This window comes from Epinephelus lanceolatus, chromosome 4, assembly GCF_041903045.1.
Source record: "Epinephelus lanceolatus isolate andai-2023 chromosome 4, ASM4190304v1, whole genome shotgun sequence".
Taxonomy (NCBI): Eukaryota; Metazoa; Chordata; class Actinopteri; order Perciformes; family Serranidae; genus Epinephelus; species Epinephelus lanceolatus.
Window position 1 is genome coordinate 3399750 of NC_135737.1, and position 23623 is coordinate 3423372.

General features: G+C 42.2%; 1 long non-coding RNA gene across 2 annotated transcripts; it reads left to right on the forward strand.

The window, feature by feature from the left end:
- The first annotated feature begins 12402 nt into the window (after positions 1-12402).
- On the forward strand, positions 12403-21244 carry LOC144462718 (uncharacterized). 2 transcript variants are annotated; one of them, XR_013490931.1, is made up of 4 exons: positions 12403-12484; positions 12780-12855; positions 13092-13292; positions 21033-21244. It is a non-coding gene; the product is annotated as an uncharacterized LOC144462718 (long non-coding RNA). The 2 variants fall into 2 exon arrangements; XR_013490930.1 differs by lacking the exon at positions 21033-21244 and having other exon boundaries at positions 13092-14312.
- Positions 21245-23623: the final 2379 nt, after the last annotated feature.

Genomic DNA, 23623 nt, shown 5'->3' on the forward strand with positions numbered 1-23623 from the left:
AGCTAGGTCTCAACTTGAGGAGAAAGTTGGTTAAGAATCCTCAGTTCCAGGCTGATTACTCTGTGTTCGTGGATGATTGGATTTCCAAGGGCTACGCAGTAAAGGTTCCCAGGGAGGAGCTCGGCTGCAATGATGGGAAGGTTTGGTACTTGCCACACCACAGTGTGTACCATGCTAAGAAAATGAAGATCTGAGTGGTGTTCGATTGTGGAGCGTCGTTCCAGGGCACCTCATTGAACGACCAGCTGCTACAGGGGCCGGATCTAACCAGTACTCTGCTCGGTTTCATCACCAGGTTCAGGCGAGAGGAGGTGGCTGTCATGGCAGATGTGGAGGCCATGTTCCACCAGGTCAGGGTGCCGGTTGAGGATGCCGACCTTCTCCGGTTTCTCTGGTGGCCTTCCGGTGACATCAGCCGAGACTTGGTGGAGTACAGGATGACAGTGCACATAGTGCCACCTCTTCTCCAAGCTGTGACAGCTATGCCCTTTAGAAGTGTGCAGAAGACAACAGGGAACGTCAATGACTATCTCAAGTCAGTTCACTCTGAAGAGGAAGCTCTGACATGCTCCCTGTCGAGCGAGCTTTGGGAGTGCGGTGGTGTACGAAATCTGACAGCTTCAGGTTTAAGATCGTCATACAAGACCAACCACCCACCAGAAGAGGCATTCTCTCTGTAGTTGGTGCAATCTACAATCCGCTGGGTATCCTGGCGCCGGTGGTCTTGATGGCAAAGACGATCCTACAAGAGCTCTGTCGACTCAAGCTAGGTTGGGACGATATAATTCCCGAGCATCTAGCTCTACAGTGGTCCAACTGGATGGAGGACCTTCATATGTTGGAAGGGTTTGGTGTGGTTCAGTGTTTCAAGCCCAAAGGCTTCGGCGAGGCAACATTTCAGCCAGCTGCATCACTTCACAGATGCTAGCCAAGAAGGCTACGGAACAGTGAGTTATCTGCTACAGAAGAGTAATGACAACAAGCTTCATGTTGCTTTCATCATGGCGAAGGCCAGAGTGGCCCCACACAAGCCGATTACCATCCCAGGCATGGAGTTAACAGCAACCGCTAGGCAACGCACATGGACAGAACCTTGAGATCAGAACTGCAGCTCCAGTTAGAAGAATCTGTGTTCTGGTCAGACAGCACGACTATGCTTAAATACATTGGAAACAGGACCAGCAGGTTCCGGACCTTCGAAGCAAATCGAGTGGAGACCATCTTGAAGCTGTCCGAAGTAAGACAGTGGCGGTATGTGGATACTGCAAAGAATCCCGCCGACTATGCGTCAAGGGGACTTAATGTGGAGTCTTTCTTGTGCAATGAGACTTGGATACAGGGGCCGGACTTTCTCACCAAGCCCGAGGAGGAATGGCCTAAGAATCCAGACCACCCTGAGGACCTAACCATGGAGGACCCAGAGGTAAGGAATGCCGTGGTCTACGCTACTGCAACTAAAGAGCAGTTGGATACAGTGCAGCGGTTCATGGAGTACTTCTCTTCTTGGAATAGCCTCAAGAAGGCAGTTGGCTGGACCCTAAAGCTGAGAAGCACTCTGCTGATCCTGTGTTGCAAGAGCAAGGAGATGAATGCTTCTCTCACGCAGACTGAGGGTCAGACGCAGATGAAGATCTTCAAGGCAGGCCTTGTGAAGACCAACCTCACTGTGGGGAATATAAAGGAGGCAGATCTTGAGATTATTCATTTCAGTCAGCGGAGGAAATACTCTGAAGAGATCTCTGCGCTTTAGAAGGGTGATGGCATAAAGATGAGCAGCCATATATACAAGCTCAAACCCATACTGCAGGATGGAATCCAGAGTAGGTGGAAGACTTGGCAGATCGGCGATGCCTGAAGAGGTTAAGCACCTGCCATCCTGTCTAAGGACCTCCACGTGACAGAGCTTATTCTCAGAGGCATCCACGAGAAGGTGGGTCACAGTGGTCGTAACCATGTGCTCTCAGAACTACGACTCAAGTACTGGATCCCTGGTGCTCACGCAGCTAAAAGGAGAGTTCTTTCCAAGTGTGTAACCTGTCAATGCTCATATGGTGCTGCTGGACAACAACAGATGGCTGATTTACCTCAGGACAGGGTCCTTCCAGATGATCCCCCATTCACCAACACTGGGGTAGACTACTTCGGTCCATTCGAAGTCAAACGTGGCAGAAGCATCGTGAAGAGGTATGGTGTCATCTTCACTTGTCTGGCTATCGGTGCTGTCCATATTGATGTAGCGTCAATCTTGGATACTGACTCATTCATTGACGCTCTCCGACGCTTCCTAGCAAGAAGAGGCCAGGTGAAAATCCTCCATTCAGACAACAGGATGAATTTCGTTGGGGCTGAGCGTTAGCTAAGGAGAGCTATTGAACAGTGGAATACCTCCAAGATCAAGGACACTCTATGTCAGAGGGGAGTCCAGTGGATGTTCAACCCCCCTACTGGTTTTCACCATGGGAGTCTGGGAGCGGATGATTAGGTCGGTCAGGAAGATTCTCAGTGCCACTTTAAAGCTCCAAACACTGGATGAGGAAGGCCTTCACACTGTACTGTGTGAGGCAGAGGCCATTATCAACAGTCGACCAATTACCAAGGCTTCCAATGACCCTAACGATCTGGAGGCGCTTACCCCCAATCATCTCCTGCTCCTCCAGTCCAAGCCTTCCCTGCCACCAGGTCTCTTTGTGAAGGAGGATCTCTATGCCCACAAGAGATGGAGACAAGTCCAGTATATGGCAAATCTTCAAGAGTGGCAGAAGTGGACACGTGCAACTTCGCTGAGGCAGACATCGTATTGATCGTCGTTGACGATGCTCCATGCAACTCATGGGTCCTGGGCAAGGTCATCGAGGCGGCAGACAGGCAGGGGCTTGTGCGCTGCGTCCGCATCAAGACCAAGACGACCACGTTAGACAGACCTATCACCAAGGTCTGTCTTCTTCAAGAGGGTACATGAGGCGGTGGTAAAGACCGTCCTCCTACGGTGTGCTATGTGCTTGTAACCTCTGGCACCAGCAGACAGAAGATGAGTGTTTTATTTTTTGGCTCCTTATTTTTTAGTTGTTTGGTAATTGTCTCTAGCATGTCTGGAATTCTGATATTAAAAATATGATTTATAGTGATCATTGCCCTTTGACACTGACTTTATCCCCCTCCTCATATTATATTAGGCCCTCTATGTGGAAACTTAATAACTCCTTGCTCCTAAACGAAAGTTTGGTGGAATTAATTAAGACAGAAACACAATTCTTTTTTGACACTAATAGTGAATCTGTAGAGTCCTTTGCTACAGTTTGGGAGGCATACAAAGCTACGTGTAGGGGATGGCTTATAAGTTTTGCATCTAACCAAAAGAAATTAAATGCAAAAAAATTAACTGATTCCACTAAAAAATTGTCAGATTTGGAAGTAGCACATAAGGCAAACCCGAAGGATGAAAAGCTGTATACAGAGCTACAAAAGGCCAGATTTGAAGTTAAAAATTTAATGAACAAGAAAACCAAATTTGATCTGTACTGCTTGAAATCAAAATATTTTGAAAATGGGGACAAGGCGGGGAAATTATTGGGTTATCGGCTTCAGAAGGCCAGGTCCTCACGTCTTATTCCTGCTATTAAATCAGACAAGGGTGAAATATTAAAAATTCCTCTAGATATTAATAAAAGATTGAAACTCTTTACTCCTCAGAGGTCAATCCCTCCCCAGAAGACCTGAATAGGTTCTTTAGCAAAATAGAGATGTCCGTTTTATCAAACGAAGACAGAGGAGGACCTTGAAAGACCAGTATCTCAAACTGAAATAATAAATGTTATTAACAATATGGCCAGTGGCTGCGCCCCAGGTGAAGATGGCTATAGTATTAATTTCTTTAAAATGTTCTCTCCACTACTAGTTGATAAATTGCAAAAGGTGTTTAATGAAGCTAAAGGAAAAGGTTACTTACCAGGCTCCTCCCAAGTTTCCCTTATCATAGTCTTGCCTAAGCCTAATAAAGATCCTCTACAGTGTGCAGGATATCGCCCTATTTCTCTCCTTAACTCTGAGAGAAAGATTTATGCAAAAATTTTGGCAATAAGATTAGAGGGAATTATACCTAAACTTATTCATATTGACCAAATTGGGTTTGTAAAATCAAGGCAAATTGCGGACAATATGCGTAAGCTATTTCATATAATGCATTATGCCAATTCCTTGGACGTTCCAGCTATAGCGGTGTCTCTGGACGCCGAAAAAGCTTTCGACCGTATTGAATGGCCTTATCTTTTCAAAACACTCAATAAATTTGGATTTGGTCCTAATTTCATAAAGTACATTCCTTTGATTTATTCACAACCAAAAGCCAAAATTATTACTAATAGCATAGTTTCCAATTTATTTCAGCTTAAACGTGGGACCCCTCAAGGCTGTAATTTGAGCCCCTTGCTCTTCATTTTATCACTAGAATCTGGCTATTTTAATCAGGAACAATCACAATATTAAAGGTATTGCAGCCCCTATAACAGAGATGAAATTAAGTCTTTTTGCGGATGATATATTGCTGACAGTATCTGACCCATCCACTTCCCTTAAATACATTTTGGAGACAGTGGAAGAGTTTGGTGCCATCTCAGGCTATAAGGTCAATTGGGATAAATCCGAGGCATTACCTTTAAATGTCCACTGTTTTAAATCACATATTTCTGGTTTGCCGTTTAAGTGGTCTCCTGAGGGAATGCATTATCTCGGTGTAACTCTGAAATCTAACCTGCAAGATATTGCTCCGTTTAATCTGAAAAACCTGATTTATAACATCAAGGTGGATATTGAGAGGTGGAAATCGCTCCCGTTGACCATCTGGGGTCGAATAGATACTATTAAAATGAACATCCTACTGAGGATAAGTTTCCTCATGGCCGCTATCCCATTTCCTTTAGATAGTAAGTTTTTCAAAGAAATAGAAGTTATATTTAGAAACTTCATTTGGAACAACAAACCCCCTCGAGTCAGTGTTAAAAATTTATATGTGGACAGGGGAAAGGGGAGGCCTTGGCCTCCCAAATATATATAAATATTACATAGCATTTAATGCTAGATATCCCTTGAAATGGGGTTACAGGGCTGATTCTAGAGACACTGGATGGGAAAGCATTGAACAGGAGGCTTTAGATATGCAAAAAGATAAGCTTTCATTACAAGGGATGTGGTACGCTCCAGTAAGTAAAAATATTGATAATCCACTGATTCAGTTTTCTTGTTCTATGGTGAAAAAATTTCAAGATATGATCAATTTTAAAGTTAACAACTCTCCCAATGTTCCCTTATGGAACAACTACGGGTTTACATTGAATGGAAAACCTCTTCAAAATAAGGCTTGGGAAACCAAAGGTATAAGAATTATTGGGGATTTGATAAACCTTAGAGACAGAAAACTGAAATCTTTTGCCCAACTTTTAGATTCATATAAAATTGACAATAAGGATTATCTAATATACATGCAAATAAGATCACACCTGACTAAATATTTTGGTGAAGTGGTTAATATACCCACAATGACAGAGACAGAAATCATGCTGGAATCAATGGTCAAACAGAAATATAAGATCGCCTCTAAACTATATAAAATGTTAAACAGTTCATCAGGAAATAACTGGAATGTAGTTCAAAGAAACTTGGAGACTGATTTAGGGAGAACATTAGAAATGGAAAAATGGAGTTAAATCTGGAAATCACTACATAAAATATCAAAATCAGTAAAGAATAAAATGATAAATTATAATATTCTACATAGAACATATTTTACCCCTGTTCGACTACACAGTATGAACGCTTCCGTCTCTGATTGTTGTTGGCATTGTCAACAAGACAAAGGTACATTTTATCATATGGTTTGGGCTTGCCCAAAAGTAAAACCTTTTTGGGAAAATGTAACACAATCCCTTGGTGAAATTATTGGCTTCCCTGTTGGTTGCGACCCGGTAATATGTCTGTTAAATTATATGGAGAAGGGGTCATGGTCTAAATATAACAAACAAATAATAGCAACTGGTTGTGTGACAACTAAAAGATTGATTGCAACTAACTGGAAGGATGCAGATCAGCTGGGAAAAGGTCTATGGCTTCAAACATTTTTAGAGACAATTTCCATGGAGGGAGCCGCCTCTTACCTCACAGAACTGTATAACGAGGATCAGTCCTTATGGAATGAAATAATAGACAAGATTCGAAGGATACCCATTTTCCCCAGGATCTGAAAAGACTCTTTTCCCATCTATAGAAGGTTTACCTACTGTGCTGAAATGAATTACCTGCCCTGGTTGTACCTGTTTTTCCGGTGTATCCCACCTTCCCCTGTATTATTGAGGTTTTTTTTTTTTGTTTCCTTTTCTCTTTTCTTTTTCTTTTTATAAAAATGGAAAAACTGTATTGGTATCCATATTATTAACTTGGAAATATCATGTATTGTTATATTATGTGTTAAATTTTTGGCTGCCAATAAAAGTCTAAATGAGAAAAAAAGAGTGGCAGAAGTGGACACGTGCAACGCGCAACTTCGCTGAGGGAGACATCGTCTTGATTGTCGCTGCTCCGTGCAACTCATGGATACTGGGCAAGGTCATCGAGGCGGTTCCCGACAGGCAGGGGCTTGTGCGCTGCGTCCGCATCAAGACCAAGACGACCACGTTAGACAGACCTATCACCAAGGTCTGTCTTCTTCAAGAGGGTACATGAGGCGGTGGTAAAGACCGTCCTCCTACGGTGTGCTATATGCTTGTAACCTCTGGCACCAGCAGACAGAAGACGAGTGTTTTATTTTTTTGCTCCTTAATTTTTAGTTGTTTGGTAATTGTCTCTAGGTTAAGAGAACAATTAGGGGCCGGGCCGGTATACAGGAGCCTAAGTGCTTTTATATGGCTTGGATTAAGATAGGCCTTATTCTATATTTTTGGAGATTAATTTTATATATTTTCTTAGTTAATCCAAATAAGTTTTACATAGATATCTTGGTTAGACTTTGCCTATGAATGCTCAGTATAGCAAGTAGGCTATAGAAACCCTTTTTATTTACTGAGATTTTCATGTTAGTATTTTGGGGCTACTGTCCCTTTAAGAAGCAACAGGCTTCTTGGTGAAGTCACGTTAGTCGGTAGAGAGAACGTGTCACGGCCGAACAAGGACCTGAACCCAAATGCACGACTCGAGACTCAAAGTACAAATCAAAATTATTTATTAAATAACACAAAATAAAAATCACTCTAGACAGGAGGAAAACCTATACTTAATCTAAGAACAAAACTGATCTACAAAATAAATGCTATATCTTCAGAAAATAAAACTCACTGATTAAAGCTAGACAAAGAAAAGGCAAACAGAAAATCACTCTACTGAGGCTGTACTATTACTCAATCAATAAGTTTTATTTATAAAGCCCAATATCACAAATCACAATTTGCCTCACAGGGCTTTACAGCATACAACATCCCTCTGTCCTTTGGACCCTCACAGTGGATAAGGAAAAACTCCCCAGAAAAACCCCTTTAACGAGGAAAAAAAACGGTAGAAACCTCAGGAAGAGCAACTGAGGAGGGATCCCTCTTCCAGGACGGACAGACGTGCAATAGATGTCGTACAGAACAGATCAACATAATAAATTAACAGTAATCCGTATGACACAATGAGACAGAGAGAGAGAGACAGAGAGAGAGAAAGACAGAGAGAGAGAGACAGAGATAGAGAGAGATGCAGGACAGACGGTAATGACAGTAGCTTACAACAACATTAATGAAAGTAATAATATTATAATTAATAATAATATATTAATATCTGATAGTATACATATGTGACAATAATCATATGTGTATAATAACAGTAGAAGTATGACTAGTGATAACAGCAGCAGCAGGAGGCATCTGGCAGGACCACAGCAGCAGCACAACCACGCCTGTCACACCGCTGCAATACGAGTTAACCTGAGAGACAGTGGAGCACAAAGGCTCCGGAGAAGAAGCTGAGTTAGTGACATCCAGAATGGCCGAGTTAGCAAGATGCAGTAATAGAATAGGAGAGAGAGAGAGAGAGAGAGAGAGAGAGAGAGAGAGAGAGAGAGAGAGAGAGAGAGAGAGAGAGAAGGAGAGAAGGTGCCCGGTGTATTATAGGGGGTCCTCTGGCAGACTAGGCCTAAGTCAGCCTAACTAGGGGCTGGTACAAGGCAAGCCTGAACCAGCCCTAACATAAGCTTTATCAAAGAGGAAAGTCTTAAGTCTAGTCTTAAATGTGGAGACGGTGTCTGCCTCCCGGACCGTAACAGGAAGATGATTCCACAGGAGAGGAGCCTGATAGCTGAAGGCTCTGGCTCCTGATCTACTTCTGGAGACTTTAGGGACCACGAGTAACCCTGCATTCTCAGAGCACAGTGTTCTGGTGGGATAATATGGCACTATGAGCTCTCTAAGATATGATGGAGCCTGACCATTTAGGGCTTTATAAGTTAACAGTAGGATTTTAAATTCAATTCTGGATTTTACAGGGAGCCAGTGCAGAGAAGCTAAAACAGGAGAAATATGATCACGTTTCTTAGTTCCTGTTAGTACACGTGCTGCTGCATTCTGAATTAGCTGGAGAGTTTTTAAGGACTTACTAGAGCTACCAGATAATAGAGAGTTACAGTAATCCAGCCTAGAGGTAACAAAAGTGTGGACCATCTGCATCTTTTCGGGTCAATTTTCGCAATATTACGCAGATGAAAAAATGCATTCCGTGAGGTTTGTTTTAAATGAGAATTAAAAGACAAATCTTGATCAAATGTTACTCCGAGGTTTCTTATGGTAGTGCTAGAGGCCAGAGCAATGCCATCTAGAGAAACTATGTCATCAGATAAAGAGTCTCTGAGTTGTTTCGGGCCAAGAACAATAACTTCAGTTTTGTCTGAATTTAACATCAGGAAATTGGTGCTCATCCAGGTTTTCATGTCTTTAAGGCAATTATGAAGTTTAATTAATTGATTACTTTCTTCTGGCTTCATCGATAAATACAACTGTGTATCATCCGCATAACAATGGAAATTTATAGAGTGATTTCTAATGATGTTACCTAAAGGAAGCATATATAGAGTAAATAGGATTGGTCCGAGCACAGAACCTTGCAGAGCTCCAAAACAAACTTTAGTACGTAAGGATGACTCATTATGAACGTGAACAAACTGAAAACGATCAGATAAATAAGATTTAAACCAGCTTAGTGCAGAACCTTTTAGGCCAATTAAGTGTTCCAGTCTCTGTAGCAGAATTTGATGGTCAATTGTGTCAAACGCCGCACTAAGATCTAATAAAACAAGTACAGAGACGAGTCCTTTGTCTGAAGCAATCAGAAGGTCATTTGTAATTTTAACTAGTGCTGTCTCAGTGCTATGATGCACTCTAAATCCTGACTGAAATTCTCCAAATAAATTATTATCATGGAGAAAATCACACAGCTGGTCTGCGACTACTCTCTCAAGGATCTTTGAAAGAAAGGGAAGATTAGATATTGGTCTATAGTTGGCTAACACCTCTGGATCCAGGGTGGGCTTTTTTAGGAGAGGTTTAATTACAGCTACCTTAAAAGACTGTGGTACATAGCCTGTTAATAAAGATATATTGATCATGTCTGATAAGTGAGTGTTAAAGGTAAGACTTCCTTAAGTAGCCTAGTTGGGATGGGGTCTAAGAGACACGATGATTTAGATGAAGAAATCACTGCGGTCAATTCTTGAAGAGAAATTGGGGAGAAGCAATCTAAATATATATATTAGGTCTTACAGCTGTGTTTGAGGTTAGATAGGTACTATCTGAGGACAGAAGGTCATGAATTTTGCCTCTAATAGTTAGAATTTTGTCATTAAAAAAGCTCATAAAATCATTACTGCTAAGGGCTAAAGGAATACAAGGCTCAATAGAGCTTTGACTCTCAGTCAGCCTGGCTACAGTGCTGAAAAGAAACCTGGGGTTATTCTTGTTTTCTTCTATTAATGCTGAGTAATAGTTTTCTCTGGCATTGCGGAGGCCCCTCTTATACGTTTTGAGACTGTCTGCCCAGATTAAACGAGAAAAAACAAACAGAAAACACTATGAAAAAACAAACAGAAAATCACTCTACTGAGGCTGTGATATGACTAGGAAAAAACAAACAGAAATCAAAACATGAACAAAGTATCAAAATAACAATACCTGACAATGGCAATGGCAAATGGCATGGATACAACGCTGGTTCACTGACACGAAGGACAAGACGAACTGGCACAGGACAAAGGGAGACGCAGACAATATATACACACAAGGTAAGGGCACAGGTGGAAACAATCAGGGGAGAGGCAGAGAATCAGACCAGCGGGAAAAGACACAGGGGAAGGAGCAAGTTGCCTGGAAGGAGAGGAGAGTTAGATTTCAAAATAAAACAGGAAATCACGAGAGAACATAGACACAAGACAAAAACTAATTAAATTAACTTAACATTTCTTAGACATGACAGAACGGTCCTTGTTTAGGTTGACAGTGATTCTGTGGACTGAGAAGCTATACAGTTTTCTTACCGTAGTGTAGACAGTTGTGGACTTACATTTGATTAAGCAATACACTTTTGTTTTTCCCCTGTAAAGGATTTACCGTGGAAATTTAAATAAATCCGTCTTTTTTATATCCCTTTACACCGGAGTGCTGTGGACGTTATTTCCTTCAGAAGAGTGCTCTACATGCGAGTTAAGTAGCTAACTAGCTGTTGTTGAAGAACCAATCGTCGGCCTGATACAATGGATCGATAAAGATGATAAAGATACAGATATAGATACAGATATATAGATAGATAGATAGATAGATAGATAGATAGATAGGTAGAATAGGGCGGCATGGTGGTGTGGTGGTTAGCACTGTCGCCTCACAGCAAGAGGGTTGCCGATTCGATCCCGGGTGTGGGAGCCCTCCTGTGCGGAGTCTGCATGTTCTCCCCATGTCAGCGTGGGTTCTCTCCGGGCACTCCGGCTTCCTACCACAGTCCAAACACATGCAGATTGGGGACTAGGTTAATTGATAACTCTAAATTGTCCGAAGGTGTGAATATGAGCGTGAATGGTTGTTTGTCTCTATGTGTCAACCCTGCGATAGTCTGGCGACCTGTCCAGGGTGTACCCTGCCTCTCGCCCAATGTCAGCTGGGTTAGGCTCCAGCCCCCCCGCGACCCCCAGAGGATGAAGCGGTTAGAAGATGAATTAATGAATAGATAGACAGAGAGAGAGAGAGAGAGAGAGAGAGAGAGAGAGAGATCACAATTAGAGACTGATGAGGTACAACCATGGACTGTATAAAAATAAGGACGTAGTCACCGTGACGTCACTGTTACAACCCAGTATGTGTCTAGGGGTAAGGGAAGCAACATAAAACCAAACAATGAAAGTAAAGTGAATAAGGCAAGCTGCCGTTTATTCATACACAAAATAAATAAACAATACAAGTTACGCTTTTGTAAAAAGCAGCACACAAAAGAAAACACGCTCACAGGCTCCAACACAACCCGGAAATCGGGCTTCAAGAAAGGAGCCTCGGCGGTGAATTACATTTACAGTATAACAAACTCAGGGAAGGGCTGCGGATGATGGCAAACCATAAAACAATTAAAACCAAAACTCTGATCTGTCACCAACAAAATAAACACCCCAGCTAACTAATGGTGGTGGAAGGCCACCCAGAATAACAAAACTAAAACATAGGCTATCTGCCTGTCTGCTCTATCACTTACCTATAAAACAAAACAACACTCGAACCGACACCCATAAAGCTAGTGTACCATACAGCAAACAATGTACGTGTGTGTGTGAAAGGATATGTGGCTAGGCTAAGGAGCTAATTCCTAAAGCCCTCAGATTCCCCAGATACAACAACAACTAACAGATTACAGCAGCTGAAAACACAAACGGAGCGAGGCGGACTGCTCAGATTAAATTGCAGCTGACTTTGCCGTTGACTCCGAGCAGCTTTTAAAGGTTCGGACGAGAGGCCGGTGAAGCGGTGATTGGCCGGAACCGATGACGACAGCGAGGAGGCCAGCCGACCAGCAAGCAAGGGAACACTGAACAGCAGCAGCGGAGAGCAGGCTGGAGGCATGGTTCGCCGGGGATTCCCTCCAGAAAAGCAGACAATTAGACACACATAAATGATTGAGGAAGAACATTAAACACAGAAAATAAATGTACTAAGGTCCGGAGACCGTAACAGTCACCCATCTGTTTCTGAGGAGCTGGTTTGAAGCTCAAAATACTCGGCTCTGGGCGTCGCCATCTTGGTAGTGCCTGACTCCGCCCAACTCCCTGACAATCAAAAATGGACAAAGAGGCGGGCCAAAGGAAGCCTGGTTGCTTAAACACGCCCACCTCGCTTGATGCTGCTAAGTTAGCTAAGGCTAACAAGCTACGCTACTTTGGCAAGCCCTGTGGTGTTGGCTGCTCTCTTTTGGTGCCAGCTCCTTCACGAAACTTGAGGTAAATTGAGTTTACCTGAAACTAACATTATACAACAAATCTTGAAACAATGATTCAGCTGTTATTGAGATTACACAATCTTATAAAACGCTTCAACGTTTTTAAATATAGAACGCTAATTATGGTAACATGACACTGATAAAAGTCTGAAGGGGACTGACATGTATCTGTAATGTTAATGTTACTGTTATCAACAGCGCATTGCGAGATTATCATCTAGAACATGATAAAGAAATGTAGAAATTGTGAAAGAAAGGCAGTTTTATACTTGTTAAAAGATGTTAATTTCTTTCAGTACATCACCGGTGTTGAGGTCATGGCCACTTGTTAACGTTATGTCTCCACCACGCCTGCTACACACAGCAGAAACTGTAAGTACCAGTTTTGGCTACTTGACTTTAGGCAGCTATTACATTGTCTTCCAAGGACAAAAAGAAAGCATTTAAAAGACTGTCATCTATATTTTGAGGTGTTGCTTCCTGTTTTATTTTATCCTACAGATGTGACATAATAGTATTGTCAACAAAAAGAAGTGATTCACCCTTTATAGTTAACTTTCTGTTTTTAATTACCTCAAGCATTTATTACACTCATTTTACTTTCATAGGCACAGTGTGGATCATTGGTGACAGCTACATCTGGCGTGGTGCCCAGAGAGCTGCAGAGACCTTAGGAAGCAACCTCAGCATGCCGGGCGTCCGTGTCTGCTGGTTTGGCTGGGGTGGATTGCAGTGGAGAGGCCTTCTCTCCTTCTTTTCCCACTCCCTGCGAGGAAGAGTGCCACTGTGGCGGCAATTACATGGGGAAGGTCAGCAGTGTCAAGCTGGTCAGCATGATGAAGGAGGACCTGCACCAGCTTCACCTCCAGCATTCTGGCATTAAAGGGATAGTTCAACATTTTGGCAAATTCGCCTATTGCCGTAATCCCTATAGTCACATGAGTAGGTACATTACCTTTAATTATCAGTGCCTGTTGTTCTGAGATCGGTGGGGCAGAGCTGCCTGCTGCTCGGAGCCTCTCTCCCTCAAAACTAATCAAATACATCATCAGATGACTCCAAAACGCTCTTGTGGACAACTTGTAGCTTACACATTCACCATGCTATGAAATAATAATGTAATATTATGAGACAGAGTTGCTTTGAAGCCAAATGCACAGCCGGAACTACATTCCAGACATACAGTACTTGCTGGGCAGTGATTTCAAACAGCATATGTTTAGTTCAGTTACTCCCATCATCAAAACAAGGCGAATTTGCCAAAATGTCGAACTATCCCTTTCAGATAATATTTTCTTCATTGGCCCAAAGGTGCAGGCGGGAGGCTGGTGGCAATCCAGCAAAGACTGATAAGGCCAGGAAATTTGTTAATAGTGTTATGGCTTCATTTGTTCATAGTTTAAATGGTGCCATAATTGAGCACCCTCACATCAGACATGACAGTCCTGGGCTATTTTTGAAAGATGGAGTTCATTTCACACCTAGGGGAAATTATATGTTTATAAGTAAATTAGCTAATTGTCTTAAAGACCACCTCCAAACGCAGTGAACTGCTTACATTTGGCAGTGTCACTGCTTTTGAATTTGGCCTTTAGGACACATTTTGTTAGGCTTGAACATAGCCCAGGCTGTCATGGCTAATGTTGAGTTTTTTATATTCATCTATAACTTGTTTAAAATTTCAATTAATTCTATTTATATTTGCACTCCTGTCTTTATTACTGACTGAATGTTGTATTTCACAATCAAATCTGACTGTCAATTGAAAGGACAAACAATACCCACCGAACCTTCTCATATGTAACGTCACAAATAAATGATACCTCCTATGGGGCTTAAAACTATTCAGTGTGCAGATAATTCCTTGTTTTTCACAAAAGGAGAATAGTTTCACAGTGAATTTTCTTCATTTGTCTTAAAGAAACATCCAAACAAAACCAGCACATAACATCAGCTTTTCATTTTTTTTTTTACATTTTGCTAAGATAAATGCACACTTGGGTAAATGTTAAGACATAAATGAAAACATTAAGATGCCATTAATAACTATTATATTTTGTTAATGGTTTAAATCACCACTATATTTCCAATCATCACAGGAAACTGATGAATGACAGCTTTCAAAAAAATTGCTTTTACTCTAAAGTAAATTTTGTCTGATCCATTTTATATAACAAAAATTATAACCATTACAATAACAGTTTAACAAAATAAAGTCAAATCTTGCATTCATGAAAACATCCATGTGATAATTTGCAAAATCTTAATTTTTTGCGAAACAACCTCTTTACTGTGAAGTAAACATCACATTGGCCTAAGCGTTTTAACTTTCCTCAAGTGTCCTACATGAGAGAAAGATGACAGGTTAAAAACACAGGTAGAAAACACTGACTACAGCCTGTCTTGGTTAAAAGCCCATTCACCACCAAAATGATCTTATTGCTGAGTAAGTGGCTGTCATTCATAAAATAGTTTTGTGTTTAACTTCTGTAGATATTCAACTTTATATTTGAATGTGATTTTAAATTTAACAGTGTACTACCAAGACAAATGGAGTATGAATGTACAGTATGCAGTTCATTCACATTAAAATAATTGTTGCTATCAAAAGGAAACTGAACTGTTATCAAAGCTCACTGCCACTGTGGAATCATGCTATGTTCGGCTGTCTCATTTTGAGAATATTTTTTTCCATTGGTTCTTCACAGACTGTGGGGAAAAAGGTAGTAATTCTCACTTTGATAAAGGGGCTTTGCATAAAATGCACTAAAATGTTAAAGTTGGTAAATACATGTCATGTTCCTTGATTGATAAAATCTTCATTTGGCCTTTTGCATCAGGGGAACACTAAACTGCACTGGTGTGTCAGTAATTTCACCTTATCAGTAACAGTACAGAGCAAGCTGTGCCCTAATTGAGTACTTAGTAATGTATGACAATTAGTAATATATGTAATGCATTTAAATGTATTATGGTCAATAATTCATCATTTTAAAGGGCCAGTGTGTAATATTTGGCATGGTTTATTGTCAATCTGAATCTGAATCTGAATATTCTACCCATTAATATGTTTATACAAGTGTATGATCGCTATAAAATAAAATTCGTTTGGTTTTTGTAGCCTTATAATTATGCTTTTATATATATATATATATATAGCAAGGGCCTTGCTTTAGAGAGGTCGCCATCTTGCGCCGCCATGTATGTACGGCAGACCGAGTGGACAATCCAGCCAGCCAGAGAACGCGTTTCGCGTGTATAAATGAACCAACGAAGACAGCGGAAGGAAGGAAGAAGGAGGAAGAAACAGCAGAGTGTTAGTAGTTCGTCGATAGAGAGTAGTGAAAAGTTTTTTTAGTTATAAAGTTTGCAAATGGACCACACTTACCACGCAACAGGAGAGAATGAACCCAAACCGTCATCTGCGAGGAAAAGAAAACGCAACTTCACTCCTTGTGATGCACTCTCTGCAGCCTCTCTTCTCACCCGCTCAGCATCAAACACATGGAGTTCCTCATCTGTATGCTCTGGCGCAAACAGGTATGGCTCTGGGTCTGTGTCCGCTACAAGAAACTCTTCAAAATCGCGTTCAAAGTCGTCCATTGCAGCTACTATAGTCCGGAGATATTGCTAGGCTAAATAAACAGCTGAGCTCTGTTTACCGGCTACGCTGTCAGTCAGTGTGCGGGCTGGAGATTGGCGGAGCAGAGAGGGGAGGGGGGTCCCCACTCATTATGGTAAACGAGTATGTGTGTAAAGTTATGAAGTGTGTCTGTTATGCTAGAAGAGTCAGAGTTTGGGACGGAGTGGAGTGTTACCGGAGTTTCTGGAGTGCTCAAATAAACGGGCCTTTTTCCCAAACGCTCCTCTGGTCTCCTGCTCATGAGGGATTCATTACAATATCATAACATGGTTTAGATTTCTAAATAAACATTCACCTCGTCGCTAGATAGACCTACTCCTGAAAAAGTCGTGCGCAAGGCTTTTTGTCCCTGCGAGGCCACCGTCATTTACCCGATGGGAGGGGTGAGCGAGTGAGCCCTGCAATCTAGAATTTGACCACTGATGTCACTGTTTTCAACCCATTTTACACACTGGCCCTTTAAACTAGTAAGTTTCTTGATTCTTTGTGAGGTACTGTATGAAAAAAGGTGTCTTTATCCTGGAGTCAGTGCTGAAGTGATGACTCTTAAAGTTTTCACTGCACAGACGGGAAGTGTTGTTTGGAGTCCAGTTCTGTCTTCTCATGTTGAGTGTCCACTCAAACCTCACACAGACACCTTTGTTCAAAATATTCTCTCCCTAAATGCCTAAATCTTAACACTTCTCTGTCAGGTTCTGACTTTGATGCACCCCAGATTGGCGTCTTGCTTGAAGGCTAACCGTTAGCTGGCTAGTTAGCTAGTTAACAAGCTAAGCTTGTTTTGTATTAACGTTATATTGTCTGTTGCTCTGTAACTTGATGTGGATGTTGCTGCTGTGATACAGGTCGCACTTGAAAATGAGACCTCCGGTCTCAACGTGATTTTACATGTCCTAAATAAAGGCTTAATAATATAACAATAAGCTGAAAAGCTAGGTGGTGACCGCAGACACCGATACCCGCTAATCAGTGCTAACATATAAACATAAATAAAATAACACTAGAATTTCCGAATTTCACTTACCGAAAAACCAGGAGCACAGACTTCTTGGACGGTCTGTTGGTAAAATTAATCGAACAGCAAGCCATATTACTCCAATATTTGCCTGAAAAATATATCCAAAAGGCACAAACACAGCTGGGAGGACAGGTTCAATGACTTGAACATGGACACGAATTAGCTGAGATGACGCCGAGCAGATGGCTGAGTCTGAGCTCAGCTCCGCAGAGCGGAGCCAGCGGCTAGTTAGCCACCCGTGATGGTGCCACCTGTCACTCAAAGTGACCACGCCCTTAATTATGCGCAATTATAAACCTTAATAACATTTAAATGGATGAGATCCCCCCCACAGTTGTCATGAAAGGGGAAATTAGCTATAGCTATATATAGAGACCAAAACCGTTTTTTTGTACCAGGCTGTAAACATGTTTATTTCTACTGTAAAGTTGGGCATTTTAACATGGGGGTCTATGGGGATTGACTCGCTTCTGGAGCCAACCCCAAGTGGCCAGTCAATGAACTGCAGTTTTTGGCACTTCCGCATTGGCTTCACTCGTCTCCCCCGGAGGTTGCCGCTTGGGTACAACAAACATGTTAAAGCAAGGGGGAGCCAGGGCGACAGGTCAAAGTGGGGATGTCAACATCATCCCCACACTCCAAGATTGGGTACCAAGCCCCAACAAGCCCTTACTTACAACACAGAAAAACTCCACCTGTGCTCTCGATCCCATCCCATCCAGGACTGCCTCCCTGCCATCTCCTATATCATCACAAAAATAATCAACCCATCCTTCAGTTCCAGTTCAGTCCCTCAACCACTCAAACTGGCCGCTGTCACCCCTATCCTCAAAAAACCGGGACTGGATCCTGACGAGATGAATAATTTCCAACCCATCTCAAATCTCCCCTTTCTGTCAAAAGTACTAGGGCATGCTGTTGCCTCTCAACTTAAAGCCCACCTCTCCTCCAACAACCTGTTTGAATCATTTCAATCTAGCTTCAGCTCACAGCACAGCATGGAAAGCACCCTCCTCCAAGTCACCAATGATCTCCTCCTCGCCTCAGACTCTGGTCATCTCTCAATTCTTATCCTTCCTGACCTCACAGCGTTGACACAATCAAAGACACAATTCTCACTTCCCGTCTCGAATCTTCCCTCGGCATCACCAGTACTGCCCCCCTCCTGGCTAAGGTCATACCTCACAAACCGGCATCTGTTCATCAGTATTAACAACTGCACTTCCTCCCTTGCTCCTCTGTCCCAAGGCATCCTCCAGGGTTCAGTGCTTGGCCCCTTCCTATTCGTCCTTTACATGCTCCCCCTTGGCAATATCATTTACAGCTATGGTCTCAACTTTCACTGCTATGCTGATGCCATCCAGCTCTACATCTCCACTACTTCCTCAAACTGAACTGTGACAAATCGGGCATGATCATTATCAGTCCCAAATCCCTCACCAAAACCTCTCACAACTTCCGCCTCACCATTGACGATTCCACTCTGCATTCCTCTCTACACATCCAAAATCTCTGAGTCATTTTTGACAACAACCTCTCTTCCAAAAAACGTCAATCACATCACCAGTACTGCTTTCTTCGACCTAAGAAAACATTGATTGATTGATTGATTGTACATACAACATAGCTTGTCTCTGCCCATTGTTCTCCCCCACTGCTGCTGAAACTCTCATCCATGCCTTCATCACATCCAGAATTGACTACTATAACAGCATTCCTTATGGTACGCCATCCAAACTCCTAAATAAACTCCAATACATCCAGAACTCTGCTGCCCGTCTGCTCACCCATTCCCCATCCCGCAATCACATCCTCCCTGTTCTTCAGAACCTCTACCGGTTTCCTGTCCCCCAACTGTCCCCTCCCTCTGGAACACTCTCCCCAAATATGTTCGAGACTGCACTGACTGATGTGGGTTTCATTAATCATTGGCAAACTTTCTGGGGAAAACCTGGTCTTATTAGGAGAGACAGCATTCATCCCACTTTGGATGGAGCTGCTCTCATATCTAGGAACCTGGCCAAGTTTATTAGTAATTCAAAACCCTGACAACCCAGAGTTGAGACCAGGACTCAGAGTCGAGGTCTTACACGCTTCTCTGAGCTTCTAGTGCAGTTACCCACCCATAGTTTTATACAAACGGTGTCTGTCCCCCCGACCACCTAAATTATCTAAATCTAACATTAAACAAAGAGGAGTTGTGCATCACAACCTCATAAAAATTAAAACCTCTTCTGTGACAGAAAGACAAAACAGGAGAATTAAATTTGGACTGTTAAATTAGCCTGAGTGTCAGACTGAAGCTCCCAGAACCTTCAGTCTGACATCGCCTCCATTGAAGGCGATTTACAAGGGGGAGAGAATTAGATTTTTCCCTAACCAATCAGTAGAGATCAACGACTCACCCAGAGTCTGACGTCATTAGTATCCATGCCTCGGGGGTGCCGAAAACAAGCGAGCATTGCCCGTTTAAAATGTCTCCGTTGCCGTGCACGCCCAGCTGCATCGCTGTTAAATCCAGTTTAGCAGCTTCCTTAATTTGGTCCTCCATTAACGCGAGTAGTGGCGAAATACCTCGATAGCATCGTTAATGTGGTCTGTAGGATCTGCAGCGGTTGCCATTAGCGTGGCGCTCATTGGCTAATCGCTAGTCCCACCCCTACCCCCGGCGTTCATTGGTCCGTCCATCGTTTGGACAAGATAAATCACAAATTCATTGTAGTATGCCAGACCAGAGATGCAAGCCTACTCAGTTGAGTGGGCGGGGACTATGGTCTGGAACCAGGCTACTGTTAAATATGAGGGCCTGTATTCACAAAGATTCTCAGAGTCCTCTCAGAGAGCTCCTAACTTAGCCTAAAAATTCCTAGCAAGGAATCTTAGCTTAAGAGTGATTCAGGAAGTTTCTGAGAGCAACTCTGAGCAAGGAGGAGACAGAAACTTTTATCTTAGTGAGGAGGTGTGGTTGACCCTGTTGCTAGGTATGACGCAGTCTTCTAAAAGCTGTGATTGGTTGTTACAAAAAGGAAAAAAGAAAAAAACAAAACAAAAACAAATGCGCTCCTAGTAATGAACCGACAGTGAAATCAACTGATCATAGAACTTAGACTGTATTAAGAAATGTGTAATCATGAAAAATAATTTTATGTCATGATGATGAAAATTAATTGTTACACAGCTTCAAAATGTTTGAACATACCTCATTCACATGCCGATTATTATATTGATTTGCTTATTGTCATGTTTACTCGCCATGCTGGTAATTTTACTACTTAATCTATTTGATATTAATGGTGGACGTAGACTCAGCTGTCAGCAGTTACTGTGATTGCTGGCCTCCTTGTAAAAAGCGGTTTGATTTGGCAGAATGACCAAAACAACGAACGAAATGGAGAAAAAAAGAACGAGAAAGCCGAACTGGACAGAAGAGCAGTGCCTGCTGTTGGCACAGCTCGTGGAGGAGAACAAAGGAGATGTAAGAGGGAAATTCGGTCCCGGGATCACGGCACAAGGGAAGAGGCAGACTTGGGAGCGCATTGCCCGACAAATCAATGTCACCATCAATCACCAGCTAAACAGCTGTCACAGGTGGCAGAGACTGTTTTTAGCATTTTGGGAAAGTCCGACACCAGCATCACCGGGCTGAAGGAGGGCATTGATAGCTCATTGATTCAGCTAGTGGAACTGTGTCAAATTGATTTTCACAAGGTAGGATAGACAGAATTTCAAGAAAATTTTTTTTATTTAGAGGAGGAGGTCATAGCCTATAGCATCGCCTATATTTCTAATTTCTTTTGTAGCCATGTTTGACATGTGAAATGCATGAAAAGAAATAAAACAAAGCAATTATAATAAACAAGGCTGATGATTATTTCCTCTTTTCTGCAGCTCTGAGCCAACAGAGGAACCGGGGCCTTCAACATCACGGGCCCATGTTAAGCCTGAGATGGCTCCTGCTCCTGCTACTGCTCCTGCTCCCTCGCCAACACCATCCCTGCTGGAGAAGAAGTTGGAGGCTGAGATGGATGTCCTCAGGCAGCATAAAAAAGTCGTCTACAGGAGGAGTATTACAGACTAAAAATTGAGCATCTCAAAAATAAATTGGCTGATAAATAGAAATTATGCATTTTGTGTCAATACATTTTGTGTTCAATACAGCCACCATTACACTGATTGGAAGTTACCTAAAGTGCAACTGTGTAAATTGAGCTCTGTAAGGATTCCCAGTCAGAGCGAAATTCCTCTCCTGCTGAGGATGAACATCTTCATCATCCGCATCATCACTGCTGTCCTGGCCATCCTCGGGAGGTCCTGGGATTTGCCTGGCCTTACAGATGTTGTGGAGTACAGTGCAGGCTATTATTATTTCGCAGACCTTTCCTGGCGACAGCCTTCACTTCTCCAGACATTTAAACTAATATAAGCTACTCCAACTGCTCTTTAATTTCAACTCCCATGCATAACAGCCTATAATTCGAAAAATATTTACATTACCTGTGGTAAAAAAGTTGTGGTCCTGGGTCTGGATGGAGGTATGGTGTTAAAAGCCAAGGTCTGCATGGATAACCACTGTCCCCTAACAGGTGGCAACCAGCTGCCACGTAGTGTCCTTCAAACAGCTGTCTCAGGCCGCTCTCAGACAGTATTCTCAAATCATGCGTTGAGCCTGGCCATTTTGCCACAACGTCCAAAATCTTATAGTCCACACTGAAAACAATCTCAGTGTTGATGCTTTGATACCGCTTTCTGTTGATATAAACGTCCTTGTCTTGTGATGGTGCAGTTATGCGGACGTGAGTCCCATCAATAACACCAACAACATCAGGGAAACCCGCTATGCCCATGAATGCACGCTTGTTGGCCTGCAACGAGTGAGCATCCAGCGGAAAGCAAATCCTCCTCAAGCGAAAAATACACTTTTGGTGATATTGGGCATAGAATGGACCGTCACATCAATAGACTTAATCATAAGTGTGAAAACTGAGGCCCACTTGCACAGTATTCACATGCTGATAGTTATATTTATTTGCTTACATTCATTTACCATGCTGGTAATTTTTGCACTTCATCCATTTGGTATTAACAAGGGTAAAATAGCTCAGCTTTCATCAATTTCTGTGATTGCTAACCGGCCTATAAGAAGCAGTGTTGGTTGGCATTCAAATCTTCCACAAACCAAACAGCAATGGAGAAGAAAAGAAGTAGGAAACCCAACTGGACAGAGGAACAGTGTTTGCTTCTGGCTCAATTGGTCAATGAGAATAAAAGTGTTTTGAGAGGTAGATTTGGCCCCAATGTCACACTACAGGCCAAGAAGCAGGCATGGGAATATATAGCGCAACAGATAAATGCCTCTTTTCCGCTGGTTGTGTGCACAAGTGAGGAGTGCGAAAAGAGGTAGTATGTGTTGCAGTCGAAAGCAGCACAGAAACGTGAATCTTCAGGCACAGGTGAGTGATATACCACTTACTTACAACTGTTGGCAAAGTTAATTTAAATATATAATTAATGTGTACATATTGGTTACTGGATTGTTTTTTAGGGGGTGGGCCACCTGCTAAGCAGCTGTCCCAGGTTGCAGAAACAGTGTTTAATGTCCTGTGACAGTCAGAAGTTAGTATCACTGGGCTGAGGGAAGGCATTGACTCTTCAATGATGCAGCTCAATGAAATGTATCTTCTTTCCGCCATTTTCTCCTCTGCTTAAGAAACTCCTAAGCCTCTTAAAAGTCCTCCTTCCTGCTCTTAACAGATCTCACCTTAGGAGCTCTCTTAAGAGCTAAGTTCCTTTAGGAATACCTTTTAGCTTTACCAGGATCTACTCTTAACTTTGAGGGGAAATTCTTAGAAAACATCATGATTCTAAGAATTTTCTTAGAATTTTGCCACTAGGAGCAACTCGTTGCGCTAAGAATCTTTCGGCATATGGCCCCAGGGCCTGTATTTATCAAGCTTCTTAGAATTACTCCTAAGAGCACTTGTAAGAGTCGAGTTATGAGTAAAAAAATTCTTCGCTGAAAGCTGCACTTAAAAGTTAGTTATCAAGTGTCTTACTCACACTTTTAGTGAAGTGTAGGACTGAATCTTAAGTGTCTGGGCCCGTATTTATCAAGCTTCTTAGAATTACTCCTAAGAGCACTGCTAAGAGTCGACTTATGACTAAAAAAATTCTTCGTTGAAAGCTGCACTTAAAAGTTAGTTATCAAGCGTCCTACTCATACTTTTAGTGAAGTGTAGGACTGAATCTTAAGTGTCGGTCTCAGAGCTGAATCACGACAGTACTATGTGCCGTAAACGGAATTTTAGGTGACGTCACTTCCAAGTCCATAGAAATGACCAATCATTGAAGGGAATCCCTTATCTAAGAATATAGAAATACCTTAAAAATATCTCAGTGAATAGTTAAATGGACAATGGGAGTGTATATTTTGACATTTTGACAAAACATATACATTGGCAATGAATCAAAAATAAATGTTT